The sequence below is a fragment of the Octopus bimaculoides genome, chromosome 1, assembly GCF_001194135.2.
Source record: "Octopus bimaculoides isolate UCB-OBI-ISO-001 chromosome 1, ASM119413v2, whole genome shotgun sequence".
Lineage (NCBI taxonomy): Eukaryota > Metazoa > Mollusca > Cephalopoda > Octopoda > Octopodidae > Octopus > Octopus bimaculoides.
In genome coordinates this window covers 136,531,452-136,551,830 of record NC_068981.1, presented here as the reverse complement: position 1 = coordinate 136,551,830, position 20,379 = coordinate 136,531,452, and the positions used below count along the sequence as shown (strand labels likewise).

The following is a 20,379-nucleotide window of genomic DNA, read 5'->3' as shown; positions in this document are numbered from 1 at the left end:
TATATATATATATATATATATATACATATACACACACACACACACATATGCACATATATATATATACATATATATGCATGAATGTATATATGTGCGTGTGTGTGTGTGTGTATATATATGCTTATATACATACGTATATGTACATACTTACATCTATACATATATGTATATATGCATATGTGGGCACAGGACATCACGAAACGTGCACAACAAAAAGTACGAAGTACAAGTATATGGAATATGAACTATTTTTTTGAACAGCGAAAGACACAAATGGAAAACAAGACAAACAACACAAAAAACGACCCTTCATCAGTTGCTGGCTGTTTTTTATGAGCTAGATGTTTTGACAGGAGCTGCCCAGGCTCCATGTCTGTTTTGGCACGGTTACTATGGCTGGATACCCTTTTTAATGCCAACCATTTTACAAAGTGCCCTGGGTGCTTTTACACACCACCAGCATGGGTGCATTTATGTGGTACTGGCACCCACAAGTCCACAAGATTAGGAATACTCAACTAGAGAAGAATGCAGGGAACAAGCCTGTATGCAAGGACAACCATGCACTCACTTAGCTTTAAGGGTCTTCTCAAGCACAGCAAACCTCCAGGAGTTTCTGTCCCGTGCCATCTCCTCTGTTTGAAGATCCTTTTTTTCATTTATCCCTTGTATATTGTCCCCCCACAATTAGAGATCAGCACCTCTTGATGCAACTGTCTTCATTCATATGCATTACATGACCATACCAACAAGTTTCTTTCAGTTTCTGCCTACCAAATCCACTCATAATGCTTTGGTCAGCGTAAAGCTATAATAGAAGACACTTGCCCAAGGTGCCACATGGTGGGATTGAACCCAGAACCATGTGGTTTGGAAGCAAAGTTCTTCCCACCAGCCATGGCTGGCCTGCTATGGATAGTCATTTAATAATCTATGGATGTATTTGGTTTCAAAATTCTTTATCTTTTTTTTTTTATGATTATACTTGTTTCAGTCATTAGATTATGATCATGTTGGGGGTTTAGTTGTTTTTTTTTTTTTTTAGTCTGGCACTTATTTTATCATCCTCTTTTGCTGAACCACTAAGTTACAGGGATGTAAATAAACCAACACTGGATGTTAAGCTGGGGTAAGGGACATACACATGCACATATATATATATGACAGGCTCCCATACAGTTTCCATCAAGTGGATTCATTCACAAGGCATTGGTCAGCTCAGGGCTATAGTTAAAGATTCTAAGCCAAAGTGCCACACAGTAGGCTTGAACCTGAAATCACATGATTTCAAAGCAATCTTCTTAACCATGCTGCCATACTTCTAGCAGAGTAAGAATATGGTCGATATATTGATAAGAATTGATATTTAGATGGCGAGCTGGCAGAAACGTTAGCACGCCGGGCGAAATGCTTAGCGGTATTTCGTCTGCCGCTACATTCTGAGTTCAAATTCTGCCGAGGTCGACTTTGCGTTTCATCCTTTCGGGGTCGATTAAATAAGTACCAGTTACGTTCTGGGGTCGATATAATTGACTTAATCCGTTTGTCTGTCCTTCCTTGTCCCCTCTGTGTGTAGCCCCTTGTGGGCAGTAAAGAAATAAGAATTGATATTTAGACATCTCTCTACATCCAGAGTAAAAGACTGCTAAGTTTAACTTCCCTTTTTCTGCCTTCCTGGTTTCATTAAAATATATCAGAGGAGGATTAAGGACTTGAAGGGGATGCTGGGGTTGGCAGAATCAGTGGAATGGCTGGCAAGAGCAAATGGAGTGTGATGGTACAGGCATGTGTTGAGGAGGGACAACAAGCATGTTTTGAGGAAGGGGCTTGAGTTTGAGGTAAATGGACCACAAAAGCAAGGTAGACTGAAGAAAACATGTAGGGGACAGGTGGAGGAAGAAATTGCGAGGGTTGGCTTGAGAAAGGAATACAACAAAAACCAGGCAAGATGGTGACTGATATGGTGTGAGGACGGTTGCTATGGCATTGGGGTAGATCTGACCGCCCACATTAATGAACACAAAACCTGGATTTAAAACACTGGATGATGATGATGATAACATGTACCAGTTACATACTGGTATTGATCTAGTGGTCTGCTTCCAGCCACCCCAAATCTTAGGCTATGTACCAATGCTACAAATCAATATATTGATCTGATCAAATAAAAGTGAAGCCAAATCAGTTTCTTGCTAAATAATCAAATTTATACCAAGAAATATTGTGTCTGTCGTACTAAATATATATATGTATATATAGTGTTTGTCTCAGAAAATTTCAATCGAGAAATAGTTGAGTTTATTTCCTAAAAATATACCAAATATAATATAGTTTATATTTTTATTATTAGTTTTTTTTTTTTAATTCAGTCAAGAAGAAAGGTTATTTGGAACATTATATAAAATATACAAATATTTATATATTTTATTCACGTAGAAAACATAAGGCTTTATGATGTAAGAGAAAAGATGGTCTTCATTGAACAGTCTGATGAAGGCCAGCGGGCTGAAACTTTGACATCTCTGTCAGTCTTATTCTCATAAAAGTTTAATAAGTGTGTGTGTGTGTGTGTAATGCATTGCGTATAAGAAGAACCTAATATAGTGTACAAGAGGGAAGATTGAACTGGTATGGCTATATATGATGCAGATAGATTGTAAAAGATGAACAGAGAAATACCAAACTATTGAAATAGAATGAATATACAGAAAAAGATCAAGGAAAACATGGGAAGAAGCAAGCATTTTTTTTTTTAATCAAAATCTTCAACTTAGTCATACCATGTGAAAGACCATACCGTGGGGTTAATTGAAAATACAGAAATCTATCAAATACACTATACATGTTATTCAAAGAGTTATCCTAATTATAGAGATATGTTGATTTTGCTTGAAGACCACATCAAGGGTATATTTGTCTGAGGAATACTCAACCACATACAAGTTAATACCAGGGCTGATGCCAGCATATTCAGCAACCCAGATCAGACCTACAGTATGCACCTCTTCTCTAAATCTTTTGCTACAACTTACTCCAGCCATGACTCTTTTTTTACACCAGCAAAAAACTGCATCTGACAAACACAAAGTGTATAGTTTTACAATCATGGGTAGGTGCAGGAGTGGCTGTGTGGTAAGTAGCTCGCTTATCAACCACATGGATCTGGGTTCAGTCCCGCTGTGTGGCACCTTGGGCAAGTGTCTTCTAATATAGCCTTGAGCCAACCAAAGTGGATTTGTGAGTGGATTTGGTAGATAGAAACTGAAAGAAGCCCGTCGTGTGTGTGTGTGTGTGTGTATGTGTTTGTGTTTGTATATGTCTCCCACCAGCGCTTGACAACTGATGCTGGTGTGTTTACATCCCCATCACTAAGCAGTTTGGCAAAAGAGACTGATAGAATAAGTACTAGGCTTACAAAGAATGAGTCCTGGGGTCGATTTGTTTGACTAAAGGCGGTGCTCCAGTATGGGTGCAGTCAAATGACTGAAACAAATAAAAGAGTATTAAGGAAATATGTTATCTTTTATCTTTCACTTGTTTCAGTCATTGGACTGTGGCCATACTGGAGCATTGCTTCAAAGGGTGCTCAAACAAATCAACCCCAGTATTTATTTTTAAGATTGGTTCTTATTCTGTCTCTTTTGCTGAACAGCTAATTTACAAGGACATAAACAAACCAACACTGTTAAGTGATGCTGGAGAACGAACACAAGCACACAAACACATGTATATACATAGCTGCTATGAATGCAAATCATGAGGTAGTGTGTTCAGTTCCCAGACTGGGCTGTGTGTTGTGTTCTTGAGCAAGAAACTTTATTTCACATTACTCCAGTTCACTCAGCTGTAGAAATGAGCTGTGACGTCACTGGTGCCCGGCCTTTGCCTTTCCTTTGGACAATGTCAATGGTGTGGAGAAGGAAGGCTGGTATGCATGGGTAATGGCTGGTCTTTTATAAACAACCTTGCCTGGACTTGTGCCTCAGGGGGGAACTTTCTAGGTGCAATCACATGGCCATTCATGAACAAAGGGAGTCTTTACCCTTACCCTTTACCTTATCGTAGAAATTTACAGAAATTTACAAAAAAAACAAAGACAGCTGAGGGAACAACAGGCAGGTGTATTAGTTTTGTGTTCAGGAAGAATGGAAACGTCTTTGACATTTTGAGCCTACGCTCTTCAACAGAAAGGATCGAGAGGGAAAAAAATGGAGAGAACAGAAAAAAAAAAAATGGAGAGAGAAAAAAATATGTAGGGATTAGCAGTTCAACATGATGTATAGAGGCTTGGCCAAAAGTCCCCCAACAGTAAATCAAAATTCCATAAATACTTAATATTCAGTCTTATTTATTCATCTGGAAAAATATGTCACTCAAGAAGGGCTTCAATTTGAACAATTTTTATGATGTTTCATTTTTAGATGCTTTTATTAAATCCATTCAGTTGTTAAACATAAATAAATTTTGGAATTAAATGGTTTTGATTTATTGTCAGGTGACTTTTGGCCAATCCTGTATATATATACAGGGTGTCCACAAAGTCTGGGTACATGGGGATTAACACATACTTTAAGAAATTATTATTTCTTATATTTAATTGTTTATGTTATGATTTACCCAGATCATGTACCCAGACCTTGTGGACACCCTATGTGTGTGTGTGTATATATATATATATATATATATATATATATATGCACACACATACACATACATACTACAAGCATTCACACAGTTTCTGTCTACCGAAGACACTCACAAGGTATTGGTATGCCTGGAGTTATAGCAGACAACACTCACGCAAGGTTTCATATAATGCAACTGAAGCTATAACAACATGGTTACAAAGCAAGCTTTTTAACCACACAGCCATGCCTTTGGCAAACTTTGAAAGGTTCCATGTTGAATCATGTGACAGGTCATAAAACCAGTCAGCCCTTCTGTCTACCCCCTACCAGAGCAATCACCTAATTTCCCAAGAGTTCAGTGCCAGTCCTGGCTAACTCAATAAGTAATTCTATTGATTGAACAATTGGATTATTAATTACTGGAAGCAATCAAGAATCAGTTAATTTACTTTACAGCAAAATGATTATTTCTACCCTTCACTGAACTTCGAATTTTTTTTTTTTTTTTGGTCTTTTTTATATGTGCTTGTCTAAGCAGCCTTAGAATCATTTCAACATTTGGCACAAGACCAGTATGAAGAGTAAGTGGGTTAGTTAATTACGTCAACCCCAGTACTTGATAGGTACTGCATTTTATGATCTTGGAGGGGATAAATGGCAAAGTCGACATTAGTGGAATTTGAACCTGGAATGCAAAGAGCCTTGAGAAATGCTGCAAAACACTTTATCTAACATGCCTTAGTAGTAGTAATATTATTATTATTATTAATAATAATAATAATAATAATAATAATCCCCTCTATTATAGGCACAAGGCACAAGGGAGCTAGTTGATTCCATCAACTTAGGTACTTGATTGGTACTTAATTTATCAATCCTGAAAAGATGAAAGGCAAAGTTGACCTTGGCAGAATTTGAACTCATGATATAAAGATGACCGAAATGTTGCTAAGCATTTAGCCCATCATACTAGTAATTCTGCCTGCTCACTGCCTTAATAATAATAAAAATAATCCTTTTTACTATAGGTTACAAGGCCTGAAATTTTGTGGGAGGGGACTAGGCGATTACATCGATCTCAGTGTTTCATTGGTACTTAATTTATCAACCCCAAAAGGATAAAAAGCAAAGTTGACCTCAGTGGAATTTGAACCCGGAACGTAAAGAGAGATGAAATGCTGCTAAGCATTGTGCCCGGCATGCTAGCAATTCTGCCAGCTCACCACCTTAATAATAACAATGATGATAATAATAATCCTTTCTATTATAGGCACAAGGCCTGAAGTTTTGGGGAGAGGACTAGTTGATTGTAGTGACCCCGAAAGAATGAAAGGCAAAATCGACCTCGACAGAATTTGAACTCAGGACATAGCGATGGGCAAAATACCGCTAAGCATTTCGCCCAGCGTGATAATGACTCTACCAGCTTGCTGCCTTAATAATAATAATAATAATAATAATAATGATAATCCATTCTACTATAGGCACAAAGCCTGAAATTTGGTGGGAGGGGTTAAGTTGATTACATCGACTCCGGTACTCAATTAGTACTTAATTTATCAACCCTAAAAAGATGAAAGGGTAAGTCAACCTTGACAGAGTTTGAACTCAGAATGTAATGATGGAATAATAATAATGATGATGATGATGATGATGGGTCTCATGGCTTCTGATCTTAACTGATTAGAAGTGTTATGATGTACATGTTTTTCTTGCTGTAAAAGATGGGCTACAGCAAATATTCCGCTTGCCAGAATTGCTTGACCTTAAACAAGGTTGAGCATGTTCCTTAGTGGCTGACAATATGTGCATCTCTGATCATTGAGCAGGAGTAGTGGGGGTGCATCATAACCATGTGTTGAGAGGAATTCTTCAGGGTTTGAATAATTCACCTCTGGAAACATGAGTGTTTCATTCATCATCCTTAAACAACCCTTATTCAGGGACTTTTTGAGTGGGAAGGGCTACTCGGCCTGAAGAAAATTCTAACTGTGCCTCACTTGCTAGGTCATGCGCTGTTTATCTCGATATGAAATTATTATGTTGTGCACTTATGTCTGTGATGCATGTGCTGGTGTAGCCTTGTCAGATGGGTAGCCATGATGGATTTTGTATACTTATGTCCCAGTGTCACTCTGATGGCATGCATTGCTCTCTCACTCAATGATAATAATAATAGTAATAATAATAATAATAATTATTATTATTATTATTATTAAGGCAGCAAGCTGGCAGAATCGTTAATGTGCTGGGTGAAATGCTTAGCAGTATTTCACCCATCGCATTCTGAGTTCAAATTCCACTGAGGTTGACTTTGCCTTTTATCCTTTCAGGCTCAATTAAATAAGTACCAGTTATGCAGTGGAGGTCGACGTAATCAACTTAATCCCTTCCCCCAAATCTGAGAAAGGATTATTATTATTATTATTAAGGCAGCAATCTGGCAGAATCGTTAGCACACTAGGTGAAATGCTTAGTGGTGTTTTGTCTGTCGCTACATTGTGAGTTCAAATTTTGCTGAAGTCAACTTTACCTTTCATGCCTTTAAGTACCAGTTGCGTACTGGGGTCGATGTAATCTACTTAATAATTTCCCCCAAATTTGAAGTCTTGTGCTTCCAGTAGAAAGGATTATTATTATTATTGTTATTGTTGTTGTTGTTGTTGTTATAGGCACAAAGAAATTTTAGTGGAGGGGGCTAGTCAATTACATCAGCCCCATTGCTCACAGTTTATCTAGAAATACATCATCCAATGTGACTTTTCCTTAAGGCAATTTTCTGCAATATTACAGAGAGCCTTGGGTGGTAGTTGATATATCTAGCAGATCAAGCAATCCTGTAGAAATTCTGTCATTAGCTTGTTGGTACATGTTTATATAACAGCCCTGAACTTCCTTTCTGGCCACATAAGAACCCAAAGACATGACCCAGCATCGTGATTTCTTCACACTTTTAAGCTTCACTGAAAATATTTAATGATTTTCTTATGTACACTTATTACAAACCGGAATGAGTTAGCTTAGTCAGTAATAGAACTTAGCCGACATGTAATTTGATTTCGTTTACCATGAGTGTGTGTGTGTGTGTGTGTGTGTGTTTGGATATTTATAGCAATAAGTTTGCTTTTGTGTGTAGATGCATCTGTATGTTTCTAGTATCTATGTGTCACTGTGTGCTTTTAAACATATCTTTGTGTATACACATACACATAGCAACATACACACATACTTGCATACACACACACTCATGCACATATTTATTTGTAGCTGGTTAATATAGGTGAGTCCACACAGATACATTCACACATATATCTATATATACCTAGTTAATATATATATGTACACACATACACACACATATGCTTACACTGACATTTTATCTGTATCTAGTTAATATAGGTGTGTACACACACACACATTCATACATATATATATATATATATATATATATATATACATCTAGTTAATATGTGTGAGCGGTTGTATACTGACCTAAAATTTTTAAAGTGTATTGAATATGTCTTTATGAATGTATGTGCATATGAGTGTGTGTATGCATATGTAAATACACACATATACATAAAGACTTTGCATTGTTAATGGACAAAACTGTGTTTCTATTATCATCCTTCTGTTCATATGAAAATATGTGACTTCATACAACATACACATGATGTGTGTATGTGTCACTTCATTACATAAGCTCTCTCTTTCTATACATATACATAAATTTATTCATATAAGTACACACACATGAAGTGTTTCTCTGTCTCGCTTTCTCCACACCATCCCCTGCTCCAGGCATACTTCAAATGTTTCCTTTATGAAGTGTGATGCTCCTTAAGAAATAATTCCAGCCAGCCTACCAACCAGCTGCATCTTTCTTCTGGCAACAATGTTTATGGTTTTTCTGTCACATAACCTTTTCTAGAATATCTCAGATCAGATGGCGTTTGAAATATTTACATTATCATAGCTCAAGAAGACTAGCTTTTAATTGTACCTTCTTTGTTTTAGACATTTTGTCATTGATATTTACAAAGCCTCAGGATGATCTCACAAGTCCATTGTGATAAATGACCTTTAAATGGGTAAGGGTAAAAACCCCCATCAGTCATGAATGACCATGGGAGGCACAAGTCCAGACAAGGTTGTTTATGGAAGACCAGCAGTTCCCATGCATACCAGCCTCCCATCTCCCCACCACTGGTGTGATCTAAGAGAAAGGCAAAGGCTGATACAGCTTGGCACCAGTGATGTCGTGACATATTTCTACAGCTGAATGTGAAATAAAGTGTCTTGCTCAAGAACACAACACACAGCCCAGTTCAGAAATTGAATTCACTACCTCATGATTGTGAGCCCGACTCTCTAAGCACTGAGCCACGTGCCTTCACATGCCCTAACTACCATAGTTTGCCAGGGGCTTTTTTAAGTCATAGGGCTTATCACATACAATTTGAACCCTTTCGTAACCATATTTATAATGAAATATATAACTGCCTATGTTCCATTTAATTTTGAAATTGAATGCAAGGCATTAGCCTAGCACTGTGTAAACAGTATCAAACTGTATGAAGAATTGATCAAAAAATATTAGGTGTTCAACCCATACCAGTGCGGATAATTAATGAACATCAAAAGATGACGGTGATGACAGTGGTGGCCCCGACTGGTGCTATAGAAACAAAACTGCAACATATCAATTCGGCATTTAATTTCCTTCAAAGTAGACCCCTTCTGAAGCCAGACTTTATCTAGCATTGTTTCCATTGATGGAAGCATTGCGGGAGCTTCTTCTTTGGGATAGTAAGCAGCTACCTTGCTGCATTCTCTTGGATTTCCTCAATGTCTGGAAATCTTGTTCCATTCAAGTGGGATTTGGTTTTTGTGGTCATAACCATTGAAGCATGATTCATCACCAGTTATGCCTGCTTTCAAAAAGCTTTAATCTTCCTTGACACAATCAACGAGATGCTGCATGGTTTAAACACCATCTTTTTTTTTTTTTGAGATGACCACACTCTACACCCGCATTTCTCAACCCGGGTTTCTCGGAACCCTAGGGTTCCACAAAAGGTTCCTAGAGGTACTGCAAGAAAGAGTGAGATAAGCTAATGCTAATTTCATGATTGTAATATTACTATACATGCACAACATATTATTGGTTATTGTACTATTGTAATATAGACATCTTTCTATCTAACCTATTATGTTATCAAAAAATATACAACAACCATTTATATACTCTTTTACTCTTTTACTTGTTTCAGTCATGTGGCTGTGGCCATGCTGGAGCACCACCTTAAGTCGAGCAAATCGACCCCAGGACTTATTCTTTGTAAGCCTAGTACTTATTCTATCGCTCTCTTTTGCCGAACCGCTAAGTTACGGAGACGTAAAAACACCATCATCAGTTGTCAAGCGATGTTGGAGAGACAAACACAGATACACAAACATATACGCACACACACACACATACATATATATATACATATATATGACGGGCTTCTTTCAGTTTCAGTCTACCAAATCCACTCACAAGGCTTTGGTCGGCCCGAGGCTATAGTAGAAGACACTTGCCCAAGGTGCCACGCAGTGGGACTGAACCTGGAACCATGTGGTTTGTAAGCAAGCTACTTACCACACGGCCACTCCTACGCCTGTTGAAACATTTTTTTTTTTCATCGTAGTTCACATGGTAAATATATGATTGATTGCTAAATCCACAAGTTTTTTTATTCTCTTTCTGTTTATTTCCGCATATTCCTTTCTGTTGAAGAGTGCAGGCTCGAAACGTTCTCACTTTCCTGGATGTCAAACAGAGAGAGAATAAAAAAACTTGTGGATTTAGCAATCAATCATATATTTATCATGTGAACTATGACGAAAAAAAAATATGTTCAAGATATGATATGTAATTTTTTTGTGCAGGGTTTCCTTGAGACATGTAATTATTTTAAGGGTTACACAAGGGTAAAAAGGTTGAGAAACACTGCTCTACACATTTTACTTCCAAGCAAGAGCAAGAATGGAAGTGAGCAAGAATGTTATAACTTAGTGTGCATGCATGACAGAGTTCAAGGTCAATCTGTGCCAAGTGGCTTCACTCTGCATACTTTAGCTCTGTTACCATAACAACGGTCCTGATGCTTTTTTGATCAGACCTTGTAAGCCAGGGGTTTTCAAACTTTTTGACTTGCGGACCCCTTTATATTTCAGGCTTTACCTTAGGGACCCCCTTATAAACGCTTATGAAATTTACACATAAATATTTGCTTAAAATAACATATATTTTTACATTTATTTATTTAACAGTATTTAACAAATAGGTTTATTGTCAATTAAAAGATTTCGATTAAAAAACATATATAAAATCAAATTGCCCATAAAAAGTATTTGCTGTCCACGGACCCCCTGTCTTATCCTTGCGGAACCCCTGTGGTCTACGGACCACAGTATGAAAATCTCTGTTGTAAGCAGAAGTACAGTGTGGCATACAGTCTAACACAGATTACAATTCAATATGTATCAAAAATGGATTGATTGTCAAGATGAAAGTGTTAGAAACCTCAATAGCATGTTCATATGTCTTTTGAATAGTTCACTTTAGCCCAGACAGCAACCTGAGATCAACAGGAAAGACAGTCTAGTATTTTGTAGACTAGACAGAGAGAAAGCATGTGCCAACTTTTTATTAGTGAAGGGGGAAAAGCACATTGACACACACACACACAACTTCCTGAAGCCTTCTACCAATGCCAAGTTTTCTATAACACAACTTTTCTGAAACTTACTGCCAATATCGAGTTGTCTACAGAAGCATAAACAACTTTCTTAAATTTTCTAAAAAGGCCACCAAGTTTTCCTATAAAGCAGCATATAACTTATTTCGTGTAATTTTCTGCAAATATCAACAACCCAGATTGTTTCTGGTTTTTTTTTTGGTTTTTTTGCTATTGTTTATTTCTTTCAATAATTTTCAACAAAAATTCAATCTATTGACTTATTTTGTTTGTTCAACCATGTGTGAGCAAACAAAAATAAGAAATAACTACCAGATTTCCTCTACAGTCGGAAATTAGGAAATACACATTGGTGCGCCATGGCTGGAAAGTCTTTGATCTTAGGTCTACTCAATCAGGAATAATCTGGAGTTAAATATGAACAGCAGCAGCAAAAACAACAACAAGCCATATCTCTTATGGATTCTGCTAGTCCTACCTGGGAGAGATAGATTGCTTGGACTCTGCTAGTTTTTACCTGGGAGAGCTAGATTTGTAGGACACTACTAGACCTACCTGGGAGAGAGAGAGAGAGAGTAGTAGGACTTTGCTAGTCCTACTTAAGTCCAATCTCTCCACAATAAACTGCGAAGAAAACAAAAAGCACATTACATGTCACAAGTGCAGGTCGTATTTACACCACGTGGAGCAGCCACCAACACAGCTAAGCAAAAATTCCAAAGAAAATGAAAGACTACCTATACAAATGAAAGACCAGTTTGTTGTTAGAGCAAGCTGCAGTCCTCTCTGTCCAGGTCACTACAAGCAAACGTTTAGATACAAATGCAACACAGCTAATGCACTTCTATGATAATGTCCTCAAAACTCAGGCAAGGCTGTATGGTAAGATGCTTGCTTCCCAAACAAGTGGTTCCCGGTTCAGTCCCACTGTATGGCACTTTGGGCAAGTGTTTCAGACCAATCAAAGCTTTGTGAGTGGATTTGGTAGACAGAAACTGAAAGAAGCCCATTATGTGTGTGTGTGTGTGTGCTTGTTCCCCCCCCCCCACTGCTTGACAACTGATGTTGGTTAGTTTACATCCCCATAACTTGGCAGTTCAGCAAGAGAGATTGATAGAATAAGTACCAGGCTTTACAAAAAATTAATAATTTTTCAGGCTGTCACCCACTTGGTTCTCAGGACACATTCTTAGTGCTCCCACCTCACCATCACAGACATAGGCAATTTTCTACAGCAAATTCAAAACAACAGTATTTCACAAATAAAACTTAACCTAATTAACCCATTATTTTTTTTTTTTTAACATCCATTGCTCCATTTTGATCACCCCATTATTCTTCAATGCCCCCCCCCCTGGATCTTTCCACCGCTTTTATAGAAGCAGTACCACCCACTTTGGAAACCACTGGTCTATGGGCTTCCACGCAGTTTCCATCTATCAAATTCACTCACAGGGCATTGCTCAGCTCAGGGCAACTGTAGAAGACACATGACCCAAAGTAACCACCAGTGGGATTGAACCCAAAACCATATGGTTGCAACGCAAACTTCTTGACCACATGGTTATGCTTATACCTATTCTGTCATTTGACAGCAGCCATGCTGGAGCACTGCTTTAAAGGGTTTTAGTCTAAGAAATTGGTCTCTGCACTTATTCTTTGTAAGCCTACCACTTATTCTATTAGTCTCTTTTGCAGAACTGCTAAGTTACAGGGACATAAACACCAAAATTGGTTGTCAAATAAAGGTAAGGTTGACAAACACAAACACAAAGACATACACACACATAAATATATATACATACATACATACGATGGGCTTCTTTCAGTTTCCGTCTACCAAATCCACTCACAAGGCTTTGGTCAGCACAATGCTATAGTAGAAGACACTTGCTCAAGGTATTCCGCAGTGGGATTGAACCTGGAACCATGTGGTTGGGAAACAAGCTTCTTAGCACACAGTCACACTTATGCAACAGCAAAAAAAAAGTCTTGAGACAGAATGTTTTTGATGAGATAAGTTGAACAGCAGCAACAACAATAACAACAATTTTATTCATTTATAATTTATTGATTCTTCCTTTGAGGAGAAACTCAGATTGGTAGAATCTTTCGAGCATTGGACAAAATGCTTGTGGTATTTGGTTATGGAGATTTATACAGGCATAGACACAGGCATGGCTGTGTGTTAAGAAGCTTGCTTTTTGCAACCACATGGTTTCAGGCTCAGTCCTATTGCATGACAACTTAGGAAAGTGTCTTCTACTATAGCCACAGACTGACCAATGCCTGTGAGTGAATTGGGGATGATAACTGTGTGGAAACCTGTTGTATGTGTGTGTGTGTATGGATGAAGCTTAGGGTTTGGACTCCAGTGTAACAATTCTCTACACACTGTAATCTCTTACTGCAAACTTACATACTTCTAGGGTTCCTTCCAGCCAACCCTTCAGATCATCAATCCATCATCATTGTTGCCACCAATGAGCCCACTTTCTTCCCCCACCACCCAGCCCCTGAGGATGTTGGTACAGAGTTTCTGGGCCCTGATAAAATAGCCAAAATATTACAATTTACTCTGACCATCATCACAAATTCTCATTCTACATCTATGTCTCCCAGAACTAAATCAGTTGTTGTCCAGGCCATATCATCTCAAACACCCTTAATCGCTTAGTGGCCGTCACCTTTAGAGTCCATACTTCACACTCATACACAGTGACGTCGCTAGAGTGTATGTTCCACCCGGAGCCATCCTTGGGTTTAAAATCCTCATTCTCCCCATCCTGTCTACAGGTTTATGCAGTAGACCAAAAATGCTGCTTCTATAAAAGTGTCACCCAGGGCACATCACCGCTTTCCCGCTACGGTGCTCTTGGCCAGAATAGAGTTGTTTTTGGAAATTTCCAAATGAAACGATAATATTAATCATTGAGATAATGTCTTTTCCTCATCATGTAATATTTCTAATTGAATTATTGTTATTCATTGCAATTATATATGTTAATGAGTGATAGTCTACGTCAGCAGCAAAACAATAGCGTTAGTAAATAAAAGCGTTTCAGTGGGGGACCCATTGGAGGTGAAAGAGGAGGAGGAGGAGGGGGACAGGAATAGGAGGAGAGGAAGAATAGGAGGTGGAAATGGAAGGGGTCAAAGACTGGCCCTAATCTAAACAACAGATCACACCTCACCGCACGAACTTATTGTATATTACAAATATTTATTGATGATCTATCACCCTTGTTATTTACCTCTTCCCTCCACACTATTACTTCGACACCTCCTCCTCCCATCGTTGCCACATACACACACATACACACTCATGGAGTAACTGCCAGGTGTGAGTTATGTCTAAGTACAATGCTCCCCCTCCCCTCCTCTCCCCGCTACTACCGGTACCAGTCACCGCTTGTTAACTTCATTCACCCCACTAGTGCCACCTGCTGGCTTTTTATCAAATTTACATTATCACTTGGCAAGTTCTTCCTTGACCTTTGCAACACCTCGTTGACCTTTCTACGAATAGCAGGAGAGAGAGAGAGAGAGAGAGAGAGAGCGTGTGTGTGAATATGTGCGTGTGTGTGTGTATGAGTTCGTACTTTCTCTGATACACAGTTATGATTGCAGTGTTTAACAATAACTCTCTCTGTATATATATCTATCAATCTGTCTATCTATCTATCTATCTATTTAACGTACTGGTGTGTATGTACAGGATGTGTGTGTGTGTTTTTATTCATATAAACGTGTAGTGAGGTGGGTCTGTCTGGAAATGCATGTACGTGTGTGTGTGTGTGTAGGCATGTGCAAATATGTATGTGTGTGTGTGTGTTTGTATGGCCTGGAGACAAGCATAGCTCAGCTGTTAAGAAGCTTGCTTTTCAGTCAAGAGATCCCAAGTTCGCTCCCATGGTGATGCCTACATTAGAATTCTGCAAAATGTAACAGATTTTCAAGGTGGTTTTTGATATACCTATCCAACCCATTTCAATATGGAACAAGGAAGACTCTGCTAGAGATGAAATAGAGCTCTCTCTCTCTCTCTCTCTCTCTCTTGTCATGCTATTACTGTCACATTAGACAATGCAGTAGCCCCTGTAATATGAAAATAGATGGGATGGTCCTGATTGGAATGCATTTGAACATAACTTAACTGCTCAACAAAAGAGACCAATAGAATAAATAAGACCAGTGTGGTGGTGGTTATTAATAACTATTTTTCTAATTGAAACTAAGGATCTTTGTGATTTGACGGGCAACACTTGTTTTCTTAACGAAACACTTTCAAACTTGGGACACTGGTAGAATGTGTCATACAAAACAACTTTTTCTCTTAGCCTTCTTAACAGGAAATTATACATCGCAAGTTATTTCATGTTAAAGTTGTCGTATTTCTGTAATTTCAACCAATCACTGACGTCTATTCAGCTGAATACAGTTACTGCTGTTCGGTGTCAAGTGTGTTATTCCCTGTTTAATTATATCATTATTCCCTAGTAAGGGTTTAGGGTTAGGGTTCGGGTTTTAGGGTTAGGGTTGAGGTTAGGGTCGGGGTTAGGGTTATGGTGATGAGTTATAGGGTTAGAGTTAAGGTTATGGCAAAAATAATCATAACCCTAACCGTAATCCTAAAACTAACCCTAACCCTAAAACCCTAAAGCTAAAACCAGTACAAACGCACGAACAATGTCATAAATAACAGTGACAAACGAAAAATATACCACTGATAGTTGTTGTTGACAACAGATAGTTTTTGTTGACAAACAACGGGACTAATTTTATTCAAGGGAAAAAATCCCGTAACACCGTTGTTTATATTCCATGGCGTAATTGCTTTCACCTCAACAGATGTCAGTGATTGGTTGAAATTACCGAAATACGACAATTTTTTACATGAAATAATTTCGAATACAAAATTTTTTATCTGTTCTATAACACAAAATATACAAGTATTCGAAGTTTGAAAGTGTTTCGGTACCAAAAACACTACATAAAAAAATGTTGTCCGTCAAATCACAAAGATCCGAAACTAAAATATGTGCAAACATTACTTTGTCAAATAAGGGAAAAATTGTCAAGATAAATGATTTGGCGTTCATCAAAGAGAGTATGTATAATGTGGATATTACAGTGAGATGACAAATGGGGCAATTGTTCCCCTCACCAAGGGAGATAACACTGCTTGCCTCAGACCACTTGGCTGACAATGTTTCACTCTACTCCACCCATATTTGAGTTCTTTGAATTTAAAAAAAAAGCATTTAATTGTTAAAGACAATAGTAATTACTCTAATACAATGATTTTTAACTTAAACAATAGCTCATGTGAGGGCAGCAAATGAGCAAATGTCATCTGCTGCAGATGGCCTCTGTGTTCATATCTTCTCGTCTCCTACCTTAAAGTTGCATCCCACTACTGTAGCCCCACTCAATTGCAGTGATTTGTAGCCATACCAGCTGCATGGAGATGTCAACAGTATTGGTGGCATGAAAAAAAGCACCAAGTACATACTGAAGAGTGTTTGTCACATCCAGAAGGGCATCAGCAATAGAAATCATGCCAAAGCAGACACTGGAGCACAATGCAGTTCTTGGGCCCTTGGATCCTGTCAAACTATGAAACCATATGCCAATCAGCTTCTTCTCAGTTTCTTATTTCTTTACTACCCACAAGGGGCTACTCACAGAGGGGACAAACAAGGACAGACAAACGGATTAAGTCAATGATATCGACCCCAGTGAGTAACTGGTACTTATTTAATCGACCCTGAAAGGATGAAAGGCAAAGTCGACCTCGGCGGAATTTGAACTCAGAACATAGCTGCAGGCGAAATACCACTAAGCATTTCGCCCGGTGTGCTAATGTTTCTGCCAGCTCGCCGCCTTCTTCTCAGTTTCTATCTACTAATTGCATTCGTAAGGAAGTGACTTGGGTTCAGGCTTTATTAGCAGATACTCGCCAAAAGTGTCATACTGGAGCCAAACTCAAAACCTTGTGTTTGCAAAATGGTCTTTAGAACCACACAGCCATGACTGCAGCTCAAGCATAGCATATGGAAGGACATGGCTTTGTGGTTTGGGTATTTAGCTCGTGATCATAAGGTTATAAGTTTGGTATCTGGCTGTACATTGAATCCTTGAGCAAGAAACTTTATATCACATTGTTCCTGTTCAATTAATCAGCTGACAGAAATGAATAGTATCTGATATCAAAAGACCAGCCTTGTCACGTGCTGTACCATGCTGAATCTCTCTGAGGACTACATTAAGTGTACACATGTCTGTGGAGTGCTCAGCCACTTGCATGTTAATTTCATGAGCAGGCTGTTCCATTTATCGCACTAACTAGACCACTCATCATTGTAGCCGACGGAGGCCAGTCAAACATAGCTGTGTCAAAGTTGGAAGTCATTATTATTGCATCATATAAAGGCAGCAAACTGGCAGAACCATTAGCACACTGGGCAAAATGCTTAGCAGCATTTCGTAGGCATTTTGCCCATCTTTACATGCTGAATTCAAATTCCACCTAAGTTGATTTTGGCTTTCATTCTTTCAGGATTGATAAATTAAGTACCAGTTGAGTACTGGGGTCGATGTAATCAACTTAACCCTTCCGCCAAAATTTCAGGCCTTGTGCCTATAGTAGAAAGGATTATTATTGCAGTATATAGAGAAATACTGTCTCATCATAACGTATAATTAGATAATGATGTGTCGGTTATGTCATGTTACATAATGTATAACAAGTGGATAGTACAAATCTTATCACTGGAAATGAAAATACAATGCTCATTGCACTACTAAAAATAGCAAACCTGATAAAAACTAATGATGAGCTAATCACAGTCAGCAGAAATTTTAGTACAATCTGCTTGTATAATTGCTAATGTGGCCATTCTGCATTCAATAGTCACTAGATTCAAAGTCTATCAGAGGGTCATGTAAAATTAAAAAATTACCAAGTTACCAAGTTTGTTTTCCACCTATGTGGTCTCAGGTTCAGTGCTACTGTGTGACACCTTGGGCAAGTGTCTTCTACTAGAGCCCTGGTCAAGTAAAGCCTTGAGAGGATTTGTAAATGGAAACTGAAAGAAGCCTGTTATGTGTGTGTGTGTGTGTGTGTGTTCTTGTCTTAACATTTTATGACTTTTGTAAAAGAATCTCACTGTCATACAAGTGGTGTCGTTCATTTCCAATCTTCCTTGGAAACAGGTGAGGATTGATGATAGAAAGGGAATCCAGTCATAAAAAATTTGCCTCAACAAATTCCATCTGAACCATGGAAGAATGGATGTTAAAACAATGATGATGAGCCATAAAACAAGCAGCAAAGACCTGGACAAAAGTAATCAACAGTATCAGTAATGCTAACAATGACCACATCACATTACACATTATATTAACATCATGTAATATAAGGGCATCCAGCTGTAGAAACTCTGCCAAATTAGACTGGAGCCTGGTGTTGCCATCTGGTTTCACCAGTCCTCAGTGAAATCGTCCAACCCATGCTAGCATGGAAAGCGGACGTTAAACGATGATGATGATGATGTAATGTACCCAAGTTCACTCCAGCTTGCATTGTATTTGTGGCCAAAGTACTTCAACTCTTAATAACAGCCTTGCCTACTGCAATCTAAGCAGATGTCAAAGGTTGCTATAATTCACCACTCCAAACAGTGCAGCAGCTGTTGCTTAGCTCCAAGTTAAACGAGACCGTAGACGTTCCAACCGTGACCATCCTATCTTACTTTTAAACAAATTATATTCAGATGTAGGTCTACATTATCCAACGTGGAGGTCTTCGTTTGAGGTTGTTGCAGGAGACCTGAGGGAGAGATATTCGACTGCTATTTCTAACAAATCGACCATGTAGAAGTTCGTTAATATGATTCATTTACGAGAAAACTTCTAGTTCAATTTCTCCTTCAGAAGTGAATATCTGCCTCTCATTTAGCCGGAAGTTACAGAAATAAATGACAGGAATCTATAATCTGCAGTGCCGTCTTATTACATCAGTACACAGGGCAGTTAACAAGGGTGGGGGCACGGGTCTAGGGGCCCAGTTCTAATCTACGTATGTTGTAGCATTCAGTGAATAAATAAAACTGGCGCTCCGTCGGTTATGGTGACGGGGTTTCCAGTTGACACGATCAACAGAACATCCTGTTCGTGGTTGAGCATTTCACAGACATCAGTACCCTCCATATAGTTCTCAGGGCGATTCAGTGTAACACAGAATGAAAGACGGGTACTACTCATTTTTGCTAGCTGAGTGAACTGGAGTAATGAGAAAGAAAGCGTCTTACTCAAGAACACAACGCGTCACCGGGAATTGAACTTACGACATTACGATCGTGAACCCTAACTACAGGGTCCAGTGCATCGATTCGTCTGGGGGCCTATAATGCTACCAAGATGGCCCTGATAATCTGAGTAAGTGCAGAATATTACTAATTATTTCTCTTGGCATTGGAGAGAGAAAAATCATAGCACCGTGCAGATTTGAACTCACGAACTGTAAGTGTCGTGCGTGAGGAAATCATATGAAAACGACAGCATGACAATCTATAGCTAGGGAATGTGATTCTGTATCTGTATAATTAGTGTTGCTAAAAGCTGTAATTAATTTACGATAGAGCTTCACAAATGTAAAATATTGTGAGTCGACAAAAAAAAAAAAAAAAAAAGAACCCAAACTTCAATTAACTGAAATTATCCATACAATTAGTAGGCAAAAACTCCCTTATTGTAAATATTTAGCTGTCAGCTGACTGCTGATATAATGAAAAGGTAGAGGGTCCCATAGTTTTATAATTGTTATTCTTGTTTTTCTTGTCCTGGTTACCGTAGCTGTAATTGTGACAGTTTCGTATTTGTTGTTGTAGGCTCTGATTGTTGATTTTTGTTATTTCTGTGACAGCCATTACGTTATTGTTATCATCGTTTTTGTTGTTGTTAGTCTTATCATCATCATCATCATCACCATCATCATCATC

General features: G+C 38.4%; 1 protein-coding gene across 5 annotated transcripts in view; it reads left to right on the top strand.

Moving 5' to 3' along the window:
- Window positions 1-20,379, top strand: part of LOC106880114 (general receptor for phosphoinositides 1-associated scaffold protein) — a 293,807-nt gene that overhangs the window by 233,490 nt on the left and 39,938 nt on the right. The gene's annotated exons all lie outside the window — the stretch shown is intronic.